Source organism: Limulus polyphemus, unplaced genomic scaffold (genome assembly GCF_000517525.1).
Source record: "Limulus polyphemus unplaced genomic scaffold, Limulus_polyphemus-2.1.2 Scaffold1173, whole genome shotgun sequence".
NCBI lineage: Eukaryota > Metazoa > Arthropoda > Merostomata > Xiphosura > Limulidae > Limulus > Limulus polyphemus.
Genome location: NW_013666783.1, coordinates 1 through 19,131, shown reverse-complemented (window position 1 = coordinate 19,131; position 19,131 = coordinate 1). Strand labels below are relative to the sequence as shown.

The following is a 19,131-nucleotide window of genomic DNA, read 5'->3' as shown; positions in this document are numbered from 1 at the left end:
AAATTGCTTAAATAATAGAAACATAGAAACAAGGTAATTGAAATAATGTTATCACAGCCTTTTTTACATTTCTGACTCGATAAGAACAAATAACGTAAAACAAAGAATTTATTGTCAAAAATATTGATTTTAATTAATCAATAAATATTTATATAAAATATCAGTTTATTTAGGAAAGTGATTATGTTTAAGTATTATCAAAACACATCAATGATAAGAATAAAGTTGTTTAGTAATTTTAATTAGTGACAATTTATTTACTTAAATGTGGACAAAGTTAAAAGCAGTTACTTAACACAGGCAGATTCTTTTTTTTTTACTTTTTACCTTATGCTCATGTTCATCATAAAGTGTGTATTGAAGTATGATTTTTATATCTGTTTGAAATTACTCACGTTGAATATATATGTCATACATTAAAGGTTCCCCTGTGGCACACTGTTAAGTCTGAGGGCTTATAAAGCTAAAAATTAGGCTTCTATGATCGCGGTGGTCAGAGCACAGATATTCCATTGTGTAGCTTTGTACTTGAAAACCATCAATGGAAGAATGTATTCTTTTAAAATACTTCATTTTCTCAATAATCCAATGACATGTTACTCTTTCCTCCGCAATTGTCACAACCTTATCGTCCCTTATACATTATGTTTTACGTATTGGCTTGTTGTTGGTACTTAATCGACCTCAGCTTTTGTCTGCAAGACAGAGTTAGCATTTCGTCCTTTATTTTATATGAATGCTTCTTGTGATTATATTAACTTTAGGTTGTTTTCATGTTTTACATGAAGAGCAGCACAAAGAACATTGGATTCACTATAACACATTTTTTATAAACAGTCCAAATCTGATATCATTTAGTAATTATACAAACTATTATTAAAAGTATACTTTCTTCATGAACAAAAGACGTTTTCTGGATACTTTATTAATAATCACTTGCCTTTGTACTGTTGTTAAGCTTTCTTATCAATCATTTAGTTTTCAACTTATGGTTCACAGTTCGATAGTTTAAGGTTTTGATAGGACATTTTGGGAAATAAACATAAATTCTTCCTTAACGTAGCTAACACATTAATTTAAGAGTCCTTAAAATTGTTTCCTGTTATCCACTGTCTGTGGCAATTGTAACCTTCACCTCAGAACCAGGTGTAACACAGCATTAAATACGAAACTCACACGCTAGTGATCAGTATCTTTTTAACATGACTTGCTTCAGCTAACGTAGGTTGCCAATACTTAAAAAAAATCATCACCATTTTTTTTATTTTAGAGATCATATTTTCACTGTCTGAGCAAAACGTAACTTCCAATCATTCAACTTAAAAAACATTCATTTTAAGAAACAAGCGAAAAAAATTCAAATCACATAAGCAGGCTGAACAAAAGCACCCTCAATCTAAGTACAGCAAGTTTATGGCTAAAAAATTACCCGTGAAAATTCACCTGAAACAATATGTTTGTGTTAATTCTCAAGAAAATCTGAGCAACCAATATCCAGATATCCTGAAATCCCTTTGATCCACCATTTGGAATAAACTACGATATTTTCGAATATCTAAATTTAGACAATTGTTTTGAGCAACCTTTTATTTACCCACGCTAATTTGCATATAAATATCTGGATCCAGTTCTAGTGTCTCCCACAAACCCTTTTAACCCCATAAGAGGGCTAACATTTTAAAATATCAAAAATGTGGTTTTAGACCACTGTTTTCATCGGCTTCTTACAAGTTAATATAATTTTTCATGCTTTGGTGAAACCTAAGAGCCCCTAATAGCCCTTGGTCTTTGGATCATACTCACGACTATTTTTTTTTATTCCTTGGGGTTCAAAAGTCTACAAAACAACGTTTCAAGTAGTTTGGTTAGAAATCGTAAGAGTACTTCAAAAATCAAGTAAACGTATATACTTTGGTATTACTGAGAATACTACATAGATTAGAGTATGTAAAGCCTGTGTTAACACTAAAAATTAACTATTATGCTATTAGAAAACTTTAGGTTAAATGTCATAAGAGCGAGTTGATAATGTATTTTTGTATTATAAAGTACTGAATATATGTAGTGTTATCTTACCAAGCCAAGTTCTGATGTTTCACTGTTCTAAGCAGACATCTTTCGTCTTATTGACACTCGTTGTATATATTTGGTGAGTTTCGCTTTACTTAGAACAATTTCATAATCTGAGCTGTAGATGTTCACTATTTTATCAGCAATCTCCAAGAATATTCTTCGTATATCAAGGTATATTACAGTTGAACAAATATTGTATGTAGTATACTCTTCGTAATGAAATAGCAAATAATTTCTTAGAATGTATTACCAAGTTTATATGTATGTTTCTATTTATAAAAACATTTCGATGTTGAACGACATGAGAGCTTGATGGTGAAATCTGAAATTATGAATAACTTTAATTACAACAACTGTATAGTTTAACATTAATTAACAATGACAAAGAGTATGTAACAGGCTCTAAAATTTATTTATCACAAGAATAGGAGTATTAGTTGAGTATTTTATTAGTTTAATTACTATTTACTTCAGTATGATAAGAAGTATCATTAAGTCATAATAATATTTGTAGTTGCTATCACAGTTATTCATCAAAATTAAAAGTGTTATGCATCTTTATTAAATAACAGTTTTGAGTTCAAAAATAATATACTTTATTATTCGGAGAAGGTTATGTGATTTTTTTGTCATTAACAATAAAACAAAACTGGAATGTGTATACAAGTACTCACAAAAATACTTATAGATCGTATGTGCCGTCTTTTCACCTCAAAGTAATATCTTTTATGCATAATGATTGTTTTAGGCCTGACAAGTTGAGTAGCTTTAAGCAAGCTGTCGCAATAAAAAAATAAAACTTGTGGCCCATACGACTATACCCCGCGGTACAACTATCAAAAAACCATTCAGACTTCCAGAAATTTTATTATAATAAACTAGCGTTGAAGACGTATCACCTAGAGTTTCTTTTTTATATATCACACATAGTTTTAAATGACAAACGGAATGTGACTGAACTATGCTGCTATTAATTCATAGTATGGCTGAAAAGGATATTACTTGCAACTATACTAAGAAAGAAGAAATGATATATATCTATATCAATCATGATAATATAATATCAATACAATTCTAAAGTTTATACGCCAAGTCAGTATTTGTATTTGTACAAGAAATATCATTATTCGTGAAAATTTGTTAAACATTACATTCTTTGGCCTGTAGCTGAGTTTTAAAATATAGCTATCTCATTTATTTATTTGAAATATCAATTTTACTTGGCTAGTTCATATAATTCTTTTTTTTTTTGTGAAATAGCTTTTCTTTAAAAAAAAATAGCATACCGAAGAAGCGTTATTCCGCTTCTTAAGTAGTTAAAAATGTTAATACTATCCCCACAACACTTATGCCATTCAAATAGTGAGTCATATTTGGCGCTAAACATATTCTCTCAGTTCTTTTTAAATTATTATATCAGATATATTAAAATAATTCTATCAGGTTTTCTTGTATTATTCTGTAAGGTTTCTATACATCATTCTCTCAGGTTTCTTTGCATTATTTTATCATGTTTCTTTAGTTTATTTGACCAGATCCCCTTAAATGAACGTACAGCTTAATACTTAATTATTCTAGCTAAATTCTTCAAGATGTGTTTATTAGTAATAGAGTAAAAATTGATCACAAGTTAGCCGGTGATAGTAACATAAAAATAATAATTTTGTTCTAGTTTTCAGTGTGCTTCCGAATTGTGCACGTATGCGATTACTTAGATATACATTAATAAATAGATCAAACATGAAGAGGCCTAAAGACGTTATTCTAAAACAATATGTCTGTTTTGATTAATATGGAATACTTAATTACCAAACGTAAGACAATATGATATAATGTTTAACTAGTGAAATTACGTAATACTCATCATTGATCAAATTAAATGCACATTAATATTATTTCCAATTAATAAACATCGAATGATCAAGTAATAAAACATTAATCTGTACAAATATAAATCATTTCTGACAGTATTTCAAGACCCATAGTACTGTACATAAGTTTATACAGGTTTGCAGACCAATTAACAAAGGCACGCTTTACATGCTAGTTTATAATTATATATATTACATCACGATAGAACACGTGAATAATTTAATGGTTATATCATTATATTTGCTTTTATAGAATCTGTTTACTTAGTTGTTAATCAAAATAACTTCGATTAAATACTTGCTGCATAGAAGAGCAATTTTATAAGCATCTTCCTATCTGTTCGTATATATATTTTTGCCCGCCAGTTCAAAGGGAGCATTTAGTAACATTAAGTGTCTTGCAGTTATCATGCAAATTTTATGTTGGCAAAGAAGCAAGATATTTCAAATAACTCTGTAATCCTACCTTGGTATGATATTTAAAATTATTGTTTGAATTACTGTGCTGAACGTTATCTATCACATGACATAGATTTTAATAAAACACGGATATTATTATATATATATATATATAATATTTTATAAATAGTTCCTTATAACTTCATAATGCTAACACTTGTCGAACTCACATCAAAGTTAATACTGAATGTGAGAGAACAGATAAGTTGTTCTAGGGTTGAAATAGTTTTATATAATAACCGACATTTACTGTGGTACAAAATAATAAGAACGGTAAAGATCGTTCAATAGATAAGGATCGTTCAATTATTGCAAAACATTCTACACGAAGACTATCTACGCCAGCCGTCCCTAAGTTAGCAGTGAAAGACTAGAGGGAAGGCAACTAGTCATCACCACCCACCACCAACTCTTGGGCCACTTTTTACCAACGAATAGTGGGATTGACCGTCACATAATAATGCTGAAAGGGCGAGCATGGTCGGTGGGACGGGGATTCAAACCCACGACGCTCAGATTGCGAGTCAAGCGCCCAAACCATCTGGCCTTGCCAGGCCTTCTCTCTTTAAATGAGATGTAGAATGCTACTGGTAGCGCAAATGTTAAATGTATGGGAGCAGCAAACAATAGGGATCAATTTGAGTAATATACTCATAAGCAAAGATAAAATAGATGTTTTATTAATGTTTGTGTTTTTATTTAATACGCTCTTTTAGGTAGAATCTGATGTTTTATTTTATGAACTAGTATGCGTAACCTATATTAATCTATTTCATTTACGTATTTGGGAAATAGAACGATCGTTTTAAGACGACATTTTTTTACAGAGACGCACCATTTCTTGCAGATGGAAAAATATTTATACGTAGGAATATTTTGTACATTTAATTATTTTTTAATTTAAATATTTGGATATTAAAATTTGGTCAATGGTTCATCAAAGATAAGCTGCTCTTGGGTAGGACTACATTTTCTAGTTTCCAAATAAAGAGCTTACACACATATTACCAATTGTGTCAGCAAAATCTTTATCGAACTACATTCGCCTTTTATTTCAACCCTATTTAAATCGCTTCAGGAATTTCATGTAGAGATGACGCATTCATCACAGCTGTTTTTGTGTATTGTAAGGTATGCTGCTTTTAACTAACGCAATAGGTCTTTTTCGTGCTTGTTATTAGATATTTGCGTAGTAAAAGGTGTAGAAGTCAGTATTTTTGTTTATTAAAATGTCTGCATACATATATATTTGCACAAATGAGTACATTGACGTATGGGACCACAGGTACATTATAAGAGTGATGAATATATTTCCCCATTCGGTCACGTAAGAGTAATCAGAAAGCTGGCGGTAAGTATTATTGGCTAACTGCCTTCTTTCTTCCTTATAAGTTCAGACTTAGTGACGGCTATACACAGAGTTTTCTTTTATATCTTTGAGCAAAAATTGTGAAAAAACAAACACGTTTATGGAAAAAAAACAAACATCTTAACTGGCCTTGAAATTACATTTGGTTATCCCGTAATGGCATAAAGACTTTTGTTAGTTTTGGAAATTTCGCGTAGAGCTACTCGAGGGTTATCTATGCTAGTCGTCCCTAATTTAGAAGTGATAGACTATAGAGAAGACAGCTAACCAAACTACCCACCGCCAACTCTTGGGCTACTCTTTTACAGTAACATTATAAAGCTGAAAGGTTGAGAATGTTCAATGACGGAGTTCTAGCCTACGACCCGTAGGTTGCAAGCCGAGTGCCCTAACCACCAGCTAGGCCACGCCAGACGTACATAAGAAATTGTACTTACAAGTGTGAGTTTGATTTCAGGACTCACTCATTCAGTTGTCGATTGGTAAGATTGTTACAAATGCCTATTATTAATATTTGAGCAAAACGTCATGTTCAACATTACGTAACGCGTGTCACTGAAGATATGTTTGGTGCTGCTGGATATCATATGTTAAACACAGCTCACTCTACATTTAGTGAATTATTGTTCTGTTTATTACAATTATTCTGGTTATTTTATTTAGAGTATTAATATTTTTACTACTTATTCATTGAAGTGTATATTTCATGATTTTAATAAACATTTTTTTTGTTTTTTGGGTACAATCTGTACCATCTTGCTACCCGACTCTATGCTTATAAGGTAACATGTGTTGTAGTAACATGTCTCAGATGTTAAGCTGCAATAAACGTACACTGTCAGAGCTGTTTTAATAGCTTTTATTGGTCACTAGATGTTGTACTGGTGTCACCTTTTCAAAAGAAAAATAATCAGAGATAATGCATGAAACAAACACTAGTTTTTACTGATTTGTAAGTACGTTATATTATATATTTTCTTTATTATTGTTAGTTTCTTTGACAGTGCTGATTAAAACGTTTGATTTATATATTTCTATTTTTTATGTATTTTTATTCTTTATCGTTTAATACTGTGGTTATTTTGCATTCTTAGGTGGATTTAAGACTAACTTAAACCTCCTAAACTGGACAAACTAGTGAGATGTTATTGGGATTATGGCTGAAAATGTCGTCAAAGCGAGGATATCCAACTAATGAACCAGTGTATTTTAATTTTGTGTTTTATGGTTTTCCACACTCCTAATAAGAACGGTCTGTTGAATTAACTATGTTTATTCTTGAGTTAATTTTTAGCTCTGACTTATGTAGGTAGCTAACAAAAGCAGATAACCTTAGCGAAGTTATTTATAATATCCTACTTGGTCTGGAGTCTGTTGGTGAATTAGGCTAAAGGCGATGATAATATATTGAATCTTGCCCTGAGGCTACTGTATTCTGAAAATGAAATATACTTACAATATTTTAAGGTCACCTTGCAATGCCTCCTAGGTTTTTTTTTATTATTATTATACTCGGCATGTGTTTATATAGGTCTGTAACAACTGGCATTCTCAAATACATAACTAACTCAGTTGTAGGTTATATGTTTGCGTTTATACCAAAACTTATTTTGTGTTAATCTTGTAAGATTATTAGAGCTCCGTGAACACAGATGTAAAATTTTTTGTTGCCTAACTTCTCACATCTAGCAATACTCCACTAAATGACTGCTTACGAAATAATGACATACTTATGCTCTGGCAACAGCAAAATATGCAGTTCTCCAAACAACCGGCAGTATCACTGTGCTTGGTTTTCGCATCACTTTAATCGTCATAGGTAAATATTTCACTGGCTCACTAACATACATTTCTATCTTTACTCACATGCCTATTTACGCTTGTGTGAAGATGCAAAATTTCGCTGATACAATATATGAAAGAACGGTTGGGTAGAAATGAAAGACCGTTCAGTTGTATCGTGATCACGTCTTGGCTAAAAGCTTAGCTAAGGGGCATTAAGCGAGAACTGTAATGTCTGGTTCTTGGCATCAAAAATATTATCTTGACATTTTAGAACATTTCCAAAATGATAATTTAGTTTATTTTTCACGTACATGCTCAAATACTCTTATACAAATACTAGTTTTGATCTAAAGCATTATGGTAAGCTTGTTAATACCGCACGTTTAGATTTATTTCTATACGTTCGATAATAGATGAACAGATTAACATAAATATTAGGTGTGATATTAGACGCAACTTCTGCGCTTCTAGACGTCGAAACTGGAGAAGTGTATATATGTTGTTGAAGCGTAATAACTCAAATGATGTAACTTTCAAACAATTCCCCCTTACCTGATCCAAAACGCATTCACCGTAACAAGAGTGTAATACTATCATATCAACAACGCTTTGGCCGTATCAGATTATTATTACCAAACCAAACTTTTGGTCAGTAACAAAACTCTTTAGGGCGGACTGGACTATATAACACGAACTTTTACTTGAAACACTGCCAGCATCTGTATTATGTGTATATATGGCAAAGTACTATGGTGAAAAGTGTCATTGGGTTTATTGTTTATTTTCACTACTAATATAATGTTTGATCGCCTTACAACCTTAATAGATATTTCGTTATACCATAAAACTGGATATCTGGTAAACTAAAATGAATAAGTTGTAAATTAGGTGAAAAGTATTCAGAAGAACCTGTATGTGGAGAACAGAGGATAGAAACATTACACTTACGTCAGTGCCTATTTCTCACTTCTTTAATTTCCAAGAAAGGGTGCCGAAGACTCAACATTATACATTAGTGTGTTGGCTGTCAGTCAGTCAGTAGACACTAAAATGATGTTACATAAGGGACGCAAATTGTACTATCGTGACATCAGTAAAATGTACGCATGCCAAGAATCACGAGAAGAATAATGCACTCTGTAGGCTACAACACAGTATGACATATGAACATCAAAAGCAACAAATAAAAATATTTGTTACTCTTAATTTTGGTTTTATTTACTCTTGAAACAGAACACTTTCGTGGATCCTGCGGAAATACATTTAGTGTACGTATGATATTTTACTATTATTATTATCAGACCTTTCCATTATACGTTCTAACAATTTTATTTAAATGCAATCTGCTGAGAAAACGATTGTCACTACATCTATATTGTTTTGAAGAAACCAAAAAGCAAAAATAGAGTTAGCTTATTTTCTATAGTTTTACCACGAGTTTGCATTAAGTTATTTTCAGATGTACCTCTTTGCTTAAACTCAGTTATATATCAAACGACCACATTTGGTTCGAACAAATTCTTTACAAGGGAAAATACCACGGGCTGATGTCGAGAACAAAGATTTGTTATTCAGTTCTAGGTCAAGTAGGATATTATGTTATTGGATTTCTTTCTAGTATTCGTTCACTTTCACCATGATAAGCTCTCCTTCACTTTGTTTGCACATTTAAGAATAAAATATTTTAATGAGTGATTTAATGCTCTAAACCCTGTCCTATATATCACCATGCATGCTTCTATAGATTGAAAGAATCGTAATGTTTCATTTAGAATAAAAATAAAGTCTTTGCTTTCAACCATGGAGATGAAAAGTCATTACTTTCCTATACTCATTCCCTTAAACTCCTTCTAGAGAATTCAGAAAAAGAATTGGATCACCAATAAAATCATAAACTTTAGTTTTAAGCAATTTTAAAACTATTTTCAGTTCCAGGTTATGTAGTTACCTTTTGAACACACATGAAGATAACAGGAAGTTCAATGTAGAACAAAATGTATATATACCTCATTATAATTTTCAGTAAGTTTTTTTGTCGAACATCTTATAGAAATGTAAAAATTATTTTACGAAGGGAAGTAATGGCTTAAATCATTATATGCACAGAATAATATGGTTTTTGTGTTTTAGAATTGTTTTATTTGATGTGGTAGTCGTTTATTAAAATAATATAAGTTGCAAAACAAAGCTAGAAATAAATTATTGCCTTATGCTTCGTATATTATAATTGTGTTTAGTTAAGTCTATATACTTAAAGCTATGTGTTTACGTCACTAAAATTGAATTTCTAAAATGCAAAGGATTATGTTTTATAATACGTTAATTTACATTTTAAAATATTCAACAATACACAACTGTCACGGTGTAAAAATTGTTTAAGACACATGCGCACATTTGAATTTTGTCATAATTATTACTAGAGAGAATCTAATATTATCCTAAATTAATTTTTTTATAATACTGTATCTTGAAAAGATATCTTCTTTATTGATTTTGTCCGCATCAATGTGACTCGTAAGTTCGTCCAATCACAAATCCGAAAAAAATAATAAATATACGTTTCACAAACATACAGAAGCAAGTTATTATTATTTTATTTACATTGTAGATTTCATTTCAATTATATTTATATTTTTTAAACATATCAAACATTAGAGTATAATCATGTGTAGCTCTAATAATCGTAAAAGTAACTTCAAACTGCTGAATTCAACATTTATAACTAAGACATTTAATGATGAGCCAATTTGTTTACGATATTATCACTTGCTGATTTTGGCGAGTGTAAAATGATGTATTACTAGCAAAGGGGTGTGTTTTGGATGTTGTTCAAGACATACAACTAAGAATACAGCTGTACAGACAATTTTATTTATCTGTAACCTTAAAATCTGAGCACGAAAAAAGAACATTAAAACATTTATACTTAGTGGACAGACAAGTGTCTTTTTTTACGGGAATTAATATCCCCTTCCCTTTTAGTGAAAAAAATCTAATGAAATTGAACAGAACAACATGTGTAATTTAAAAAAAAAATCCTTTAATTTGTTAAGTCTGTTGTATTACTTTAAAACTGTATTCCTCAGAAATAATTAAATATACATGTAAAAATAATACAAATATATATTTTTATACTTTGTTATTAAATAATAATGAGGCCAATCTCGACCAAATAGTGGCGAACTTTACGAATAAGTTACCATGGTTCGAGTTATGTTACCGCCCCAATAAAATAGTGCTCTGTGCTTTGGGGCCGTGATTACGTTTAAAATAATACTGATTGAATCCCACTACAGGATCTAAAAAGGGTAGCCCAAAAGTTGTCAGTGGATAAAGTTGACTAGCTGCCTTCCCTTCTAGTCTATTACTTCGAAATCATGGACAACTAGCGCATATAGCCCTCGTATAGATATAGCATTTAAGATATCCTAAACTTTTCGAACGATTCATGGAATATTATTTATATTTATATAATTCCCATATAATTTTGTGGTAGATTTAAGAATACGATAAACAAATCACATAAAATATTGCTTTAAAGTTATTTACTTATTTCCAGCTGTTGAAGTCATTGTGTGTGATTTTTTCGTTTCATCACAAGCTGTTTCACCCTTTTCAGGAAACACAAAAAAAGTGGTTTCAAGTTTTGAAGACATTGTTGTCGACGGAATTCTGTTTATAGAGTTCTGTACGAAAAATGAACAGATCGATTCACATTTTCATTTCCCCCAACAAAACGTTAGGAGGTTGATTGCTGCTGTTAAATCAATACTGCCGATAATGAGGTTGCAGGATTGAAGGCACCAATAATTTTCTCGTTGGTATTGAATGTATCTCCGAGATTTTTTATGTTCGTGCTTTGGGGATGAAATCGGCTTAAGCCGTCTACAAGTTTGCACATGGAATTTTTGGATAGTTGCATACTTTAAAACGCTTGCTATAGTTAATGAAATTATTGAAGCATTTGTTCATGACCCTAATCTACAACACTGTAAAGAATTATGAATCTTATCTGTTGTTTTATTTTCATACATTATCTGCAAATTAATATACTAAACAAAGACATTAAGAGGCGTAATTATTTCGATGTGAAAAAGCCATGTGTTCTTCAATAATAATTCTGCACGATAACGTAAAAATGATAGGTTGTGAAATACCTATTTCCAATTTTGGATTTGATGAAACATTGATTGAGCTTACGATATCTTGAAATGTACACCGGAAGCAAGGCTTAGTAACTAATCAGTTTCTGCAAATCTATATTTTAAGGGGAAATTGGCTGATGTTTTTCACTCTTATTCTTGTTTAGTATAAAACCGATAATTGCATTGTTAACATGGAACTTTGCAACATGTTAAATAAACATTTTATATACAGTACATTATACAATTTAACCACCAAAACATTAAATGCATGGACAAATGTATTTTCTCTTTGTACACTCTGCTTAAAAAAACTTGTACTTTTATGGTTACAGTGAAAACCTGCATATATATATGTGTGTTTGTGTTTAACCTTTATATACCTTTTCAGACCACGTATTTGTCGCTTGCGATGATGCAGTGAAATATTTAGTAAGTGTGAATACAATATTCATACATAATATAACATGTATATGAATTTATAAAAATTTCAGCAAATTAATGTTAAGCATTAAATTTCATTTCAAATCTGTTTCACATGTAATCATTAGACGAACTGCGATAGCAAAACTAAGTAATTGTTATTTATCATATTATAATTTAAAATATTAAGAAGATATGAGTTAATTCTTAGTGGTTTTCCTGCATTATGTAAAACATCATTTGTAATTAATCTGCACGATTTTATTTTCCTTAATTATATAATCAACCAAAGCTGGTTAAATAAACTAAATAATTAGTCATGGATAAAAAAAGAAACAAGACTATGGCATTAGAAGAACTTCTACAATTTAAATATAATTTAAACGCGATTATGCATTAAATTGTGTGCAGAAAAATAATTCTTACTCATTCGTTACTAGTCTGTAATGAAATATGTATATTTGTTAGATTTCGTATTCTTGGAAATTCCGTAAAATTAGGGTATAAAAGAGGGTGCTCTATAAAAAACAGAATTTAAAGGGTTCTTTTATGTGCTAATTTTTCCCTTTTTTGTCTTAAATGGACAAAAAAGGTTTGCTACTTTATATCTGTGCCATAATTTCTCTTTCGCTTTCATTATTAATGTTGAAATATTGATGCAAAAATGAATATTCAATGGATTTAATAAAGAATCTCTAAATAAAATTCTTAAGATATTTTGTGATAAATATTAAATGTATTATATGAATATAAAAAAGTAAAACTGAGGAGTTATTACTGAAAGTTTCCGATAAGTATTTTTAGTTTTTAATAAGGTCGTTTAAACAATTTGGTACTACTTTTATGCGGATGAACACCTTATCGCGTGTAAAGGCTCGTGTAAAGTATGAAAATTGGTAGTTACAATGGACTTAATGGGTGGTGGTTGGGAGTTATACAGTTAGTTTAGATAACTTAGTTGGACTTTTATAACTATATACTATTATAATCTATCTATTGTACTACTAATAGAGTGAAATTAGGGCTTTACTACAATGAGGGATGGAATCCCAACCTCCGGAAATAAGTTTATCTTACCTACCCCCAAATGGTAGTATCATATTTCGTTTCTCTTTTTTCTTTTGACTTTGGAGAGCAGTCACCTTCTTGCAACTGTCTGCAGGCAGTGAAGGGTGATATAGATGTGGAACTTTGTGAATTGAGCACCCACATCTCGCTCTCCTAAAATCAATTTTTGATGATTTTATGAGATTTTTTTATGAATTTCTTTATGGGAGACTGGCTAACGGAGGTTAAGACTCATAAACGGTGTATCCCTACCGCAATGTGAGTCCTACTTCCGCAGTCACCTCGTAAACCCATGACAAATTATATATTCCACATTATAGCCTCTACCCTGGGAATCCTTTTAATTTATGCAGCGTCGTTAATCTAATATTTTGTTGTTGTTTGGGCTTGTTTTATTCATTTAACTGTCATTTATCACATGTTTGGGTTTGCTGTTTTAAACGCAGTCCTTCATTTTTTTATTATATTTTGCTTGACTGTTTTAGTATTGATTTTGTGTACACACACACACACTCATATTGAATATTATCTTTAGAATTTGTTACAATTGCTTCTTCTCAGAATGATAAAGATAACAAAATTAGATAGTCCCCAAATGTAAAATAGTTGTTGGTATCTGATGATATGTTACAACTGTTATTTATTTCCTTGGACCTGCTACATCAAACGTACCCTAAGCTTGCCTTTCAATAAAAAAATAATCAAATCCCAATAAAGTGCTTATGGGCAAAATAAGTGTTTATAAGTAAATAAAATTTATTTAGAAAACAAATGGTAACCAAACGTAAGACTAAGACAGTCACAATAATAAAGAAGCCATTCACAGTAATCTTTATGTTCCCAAAGGTATCTCCAGATGAAAGGTATTTTATGCATTATAGGACAAATAACAAGCCATACATATGAACATTTTTTTTTAAAGAATCCAAATTTCCTTCTTATATTATATTCAAAGTACTATATCGTTCTGCCTCATTGTATTGTTTGTATTGATATGTCGCTAAGTATTGTATGAAGATATATTTACAGTTAAACACTAGCCCAAACACTCAAAACTATGGATTTGGCATTATGGTAAAAACGTAGAAATGCCAAGTTTCATATAATGAGTTTTTCTTATTTATCTTAATAAGTTACCAGTTGAATACTAACTCGATATTGACTTTTGGTCACTCATTTAAAACATCGTAGATGACAACGATATAACTTTCTGAGTAAAAGAGATCAGAACAATAGCACCTAAACAAGTACTGTTGGTACATAGGCTCTATTTCCGGCTTTCATGTGCCCTCAGTAATCACTCACTGTTTCTACAGATAATCATCACGTATTCTAAAGGCAATTACATCTGATGAGGCTTTCGTCTCGGGCTATTCGATCATCTTATTCACCGTTTTAGTGTCTACAGGATTTCTTCACAATCAATTGAATGGGCATCTCTGGGGGTCAGGAAGAATAATTGGTAGTTGACACTGTTTCGAACATATGAGTGACTTTTGTGATTAGAGCTTGGAAGAGCAAAGCTTATTTTTCAATCTTTCTTTTCTAGCACATTCGTTTATATTCTGTCTTTATAAATGTGTGTTTATGTGGGTGATTGGATCAGTGATCTTGGTTTTGTATTGACATGCTTCCAAAAAATCTATTTTGACATAATCTTATCTTTTTGTAGTTATTTTGTTTTTGTCTTTCTTCCTAAAAAATAAGTACTAAAATACAAACTAAACTTCATAACCCTTCTTATATGAACATAAATTAATCCTACTGAGCTTTCGTGTGTATGAGTTATAGGTTTGTTGTGGAGTAAGTAAAAATTAACATGAATAACCAATAAATGCAGTTACAGCGTGACTAAGCGTGAAAATACTAAGAAATAGTTCAAAACTGCTATAAGGGAAAAATAGTAATCTACTAAACGTTTCGCCCAAACGACTTTCACTGGTCCTGATTAAGGTCGTTTGAACAAAACGTTCATCACATAAGAATTTTCCCTTACACCCATTTTACCCATTTTTCTTATGTTTCGAAAAGCAACTAGCTTTAAAAGGATAATAAAATAAGTTACCATATGCCAACTATTCTGCCTAGAACGTAAAAAATGTTTCAACTGTTTTATTCAGTTTCTGCTGTTCATCAGTGAAGAAAACGCTGGGTTGGGTTTTCATTACGTATAATGAGTATAACTAGATTTTGATTTAATTGACTTTGTTGTTAACCAGCTATAAAATTTCGTTACTAAAATCAAATACGTTATAAAATGTATTTGAATATATAAGTACAATTAAAAAAAATCTACCTTAAACGTTTTATTCAATTTAAAGTAAGATCAAGTCTAATTTGATAGTTAATTGAATATATTTTATTAAATTCATCTTACTTTCTCATTTTTTCAGTGCCATAAAATTTTAAAATTTTAACCATTTAAGCCTAACTTATAAATTCTCTCTCTATTGTAACAACAAAACGAATGCTTCCTGAGATATATTCTTGGCATTCATAGACTGCCATTATTAGTTTGCAAAGCTCATTTTTACATAATGATGAGCTCTGTTATCCTTAAATTATAGAAAAATATAATAAATTGTTAATCTTCGATATCCTCTTTAACCGTAATCTAACACTGTAAAACAATTTCTGCCTTTTTTTACTTTATTCATGCACCAACCAATTTGGTTGTTAAAACAACAATTGCATTTTTTCTACACTTCTCTGTAGCGAGCATCTGAATATTGATGATGAACATTTCCTTTTGATACATTTATGTGTACGAAAGTTTATTTACTTAGGTTCAAGCATTGTTAGTTTGCAGTAAAAGTGTTATTTCATGATTAATCATCATACGATTCGTTTATTGCGTTAAAAGAAATCGGAGTTTTACTAAAAAGTGCCCTCTGTTTACTTTTACTGCAATAAAATTCTTCGGCTTACGTTTTGCCACATTTAAACCATATGGATACAGCAAACCTTCAAAAAGAACACTATTGACGTCAAATTTTTTATGATTTTGATAGAACTTTTGAAAGTCATTGTATAACAAATCTCAAATTTAAAGCTGAAATAGCTATTAATTACAAATGTGGATCAGTGGATTTTGTAAGCAAAAAATGCATAAATACAAATTATAACTATTATTCAACCTCTTTTTTCACTTATCTTTATTTAAAATTTCACAAAGGCATGCCTAATCATTTGTAAATTAAAGAAAACAGTGATTTTACACAGTCTTTCTTTGACGTCAACTGATAAAACTGAACAACACAGATATATTTTATAACCTATAAAAGACATCTTATGTCCTTTCAATCGACAGTTTCCATTTTTATTGAAATATTTGAAGCTAAACCAGAAACATAACATTATTTATTGAACCCATTTACTATAATACGGTGTACAAAAGGTATATTTTATTGACATTATGAAAGAGCTAATGATCTCTGGCATTATGTCAATTTTGGCTTTCCTTCAAATGATCCACAAAATGAAACAATGTGTACCTAAATTCCACCCATAGGCAAGACTAAACGACATTTTGTTGTTCACGTCCATAAACTCTTAAGTGTCTCCAAAAACCGAATCCCATGCACATCCGCAGTTCGTAATTACAGAGAGCATTGTCTACCATATCACCGTGAAGAGGTTCAAAATTTCAAATTCGGACAATTGTTTGCTTGGAATTTTGCGCAAAGCTACGGGGATTCGAACCCGCGACCCTCAGATTGCGAGTCAAGTGCAATTCGGATAAATCTGACACAAAATTATTAATCAAAGAAACATTGCTAATCAAGTTTACATATATAGAGAGACATCTATTCGTAGTCACCCTTCCGGATCCTATCAGTTAAAACGGTTTTAATTGTTCAATTCTCTTTATTCACCCCTGACTACTTCCTTCGTAGTTTGTTGTTGTTATTATTATTATTTTGTTTGTTTTTGTTTTTATCTCTCCGTATAATCTTACAACGTAATTGTTTTTCACAGAAAACTGTTGAAGATGGATTATATATAATCCGAAACGACCGAAATAAAATGGTTATTTTTACCGTCGTCTTGATTTTCTTGTCAAAATTAAGTTCTAGTTTTAAATGCCTCGATAGAATTAAAAAAAAGACAATAGTAAACAGTGAAAGGAGCAAACATGACTCCAAACTGTTGTTTTCCTAATTTTTAACTTAATTTAACTTCAGCTTATTATGAAGGTCTTAGGGAAATGCCCATTCAGCAAAAGAACACTAAATTATAATATATAATGAGTATAGACGCTCCTGGCTGTCAACATAAGAACTCATTTTGTAGAGAATTAACAAATATGCTAGTTACATGAACATATAACTTGATTCGATTAAAAACAAAAGTAAATGCCAAACGTTTTCACGAGGATCCTAGTGTGTAATCAAAAAGGAAAGCTGCTTCGCTGATCTTTTCTTTTTATATATAACATGTGATCGTTACTTGCATATGTATGAAGTAGAGAGTAAACTACAGAAACTGAAAGGGCTGAACATTTTAATACTGAAGTTTGGAAATAAAGCCTACAAGTCAGCAGACAGTTTGAAAAATAAAATCAATACAAAGGAGAAGGAAGAATATTGTAAAACAAGACTTTGTTGCTTCAATTCTATTGTTCATTTTATATCATTGAATATATTTATTACATTATAAACAACACCTTGATTCGTGAAACTTTTAATGTCTACTGTTTATATAAATATTGATCAAGCAGGATTATTCTTATTTATAATAAATATTATTTTGATAAAATCAATCATTTTAAACTAATTAAAATTATCATTGGAAAACAAATATTTATTCTCTTTAACATATTGTTAAACTCCATTTTTATCCAATTCGTGTAAGCGTGAGTTTGCTTTACTTCGACGACGTTCGGATAGAGATGTTTGGTACATTGTAATAATCAAGACTTACTTGTCTATTGACCTACGTCTTATCTTAACCGGAAGTCTCCCAGACTGCTACTTCTCATCAAATACATTTAAGGCCAGTATCCTTTAATTTCTTTGTCAGTTTTTCTTTATCCTATCCTGTACATTTTGTCTTTCTTTATTTCAGTACTAACTAATAGCCAAGAGACTTGTGTGCTGTCACGCTCCCAATACATGTTTGCTTCTTTCCGGAACCTTAAACAAAAGTAGCTATGAAATCAAACTGAGCTTGAGCAGACGAAAGACTAAACTTAAAAGGAATTTCAAACATCGAGCAATTCCTTACGTCAGCACCGTTTGAGACTTTTTCACCATACGCCACTAGTCCTGCATATATGCGTAAGTAATTACTGACCAAGAATATATCTAAGCTAGACTAAACTTTTGTGTGACGTAGTATGAAATTCTAATACTTTATAATGTTTTGCGTAAATTTACAGAATACAAAGTCAAGGTTTGTTGCTATATTTAAAATTGAAAGTATTTACATTACGAATAACGGAAATCTATATTAGAACATAAAAAAATCAACCACTCGTGTTGTGAATGTTACGTGTATACGTTTATGTAATGTATTTTTTAATAATATTTTGTATTTTTGTGTAATAATTCTTACATTTTTATAATTGTTTCAAAAGTGAATGTATATAATCACTTGCACATTTGTATTTTAGTTTTTTCTAAATTTCTAAAATGGTTTTATATAAATATTTATCACTTTTTCTCTGATTTGTAGGAAGTGAGAAACGTTTTTCTCAGGTTCAGTTAGTTATCTGCCATAAGATATGTTAAAATAATAATTTGGCTGAATGGTCTATACAAGCTTTGGCCACTTCTTACTACGGATATATATATTACATGTACTTGCGCAGGGACCCAGAAAGTGTTCTGTTTCAAGTGTAAATAAAACCAAAATTAAGTGTAACAAATATTTTTATTTCTTGCTTTTGAAGTTCATATGTTATGCTGTTGTTACGTCTCCGTTTGTTAATTAACTTTCC

The 19,131-nt window shown here is 30.7% G+C and overlaps 1 long non-coding RNA gene across 1 annotated transcript in view; it reads left to right on the top strand.

Moving 5' to 3' along the window:
- LOC111086534 overlaps nucleotides 1-18,652 on the top strand; it is a 118,455-nt gene extending 99,803 nt beyond the window's left edge. Inside the window, exon 3 of the long non-coding RNA XR_002611281.1 lies at nucleotides 18,258-18,652. This is a non-coding gene — a long non-coding RNA (uncharacterized LOC111086534). The remainder of the gene's footprint in view (nucleotides 1-18,257) is intronic.
- The last annotated feature ends 479 nt before the right edge of the window (nucleotides 18,653-19,131 follow it).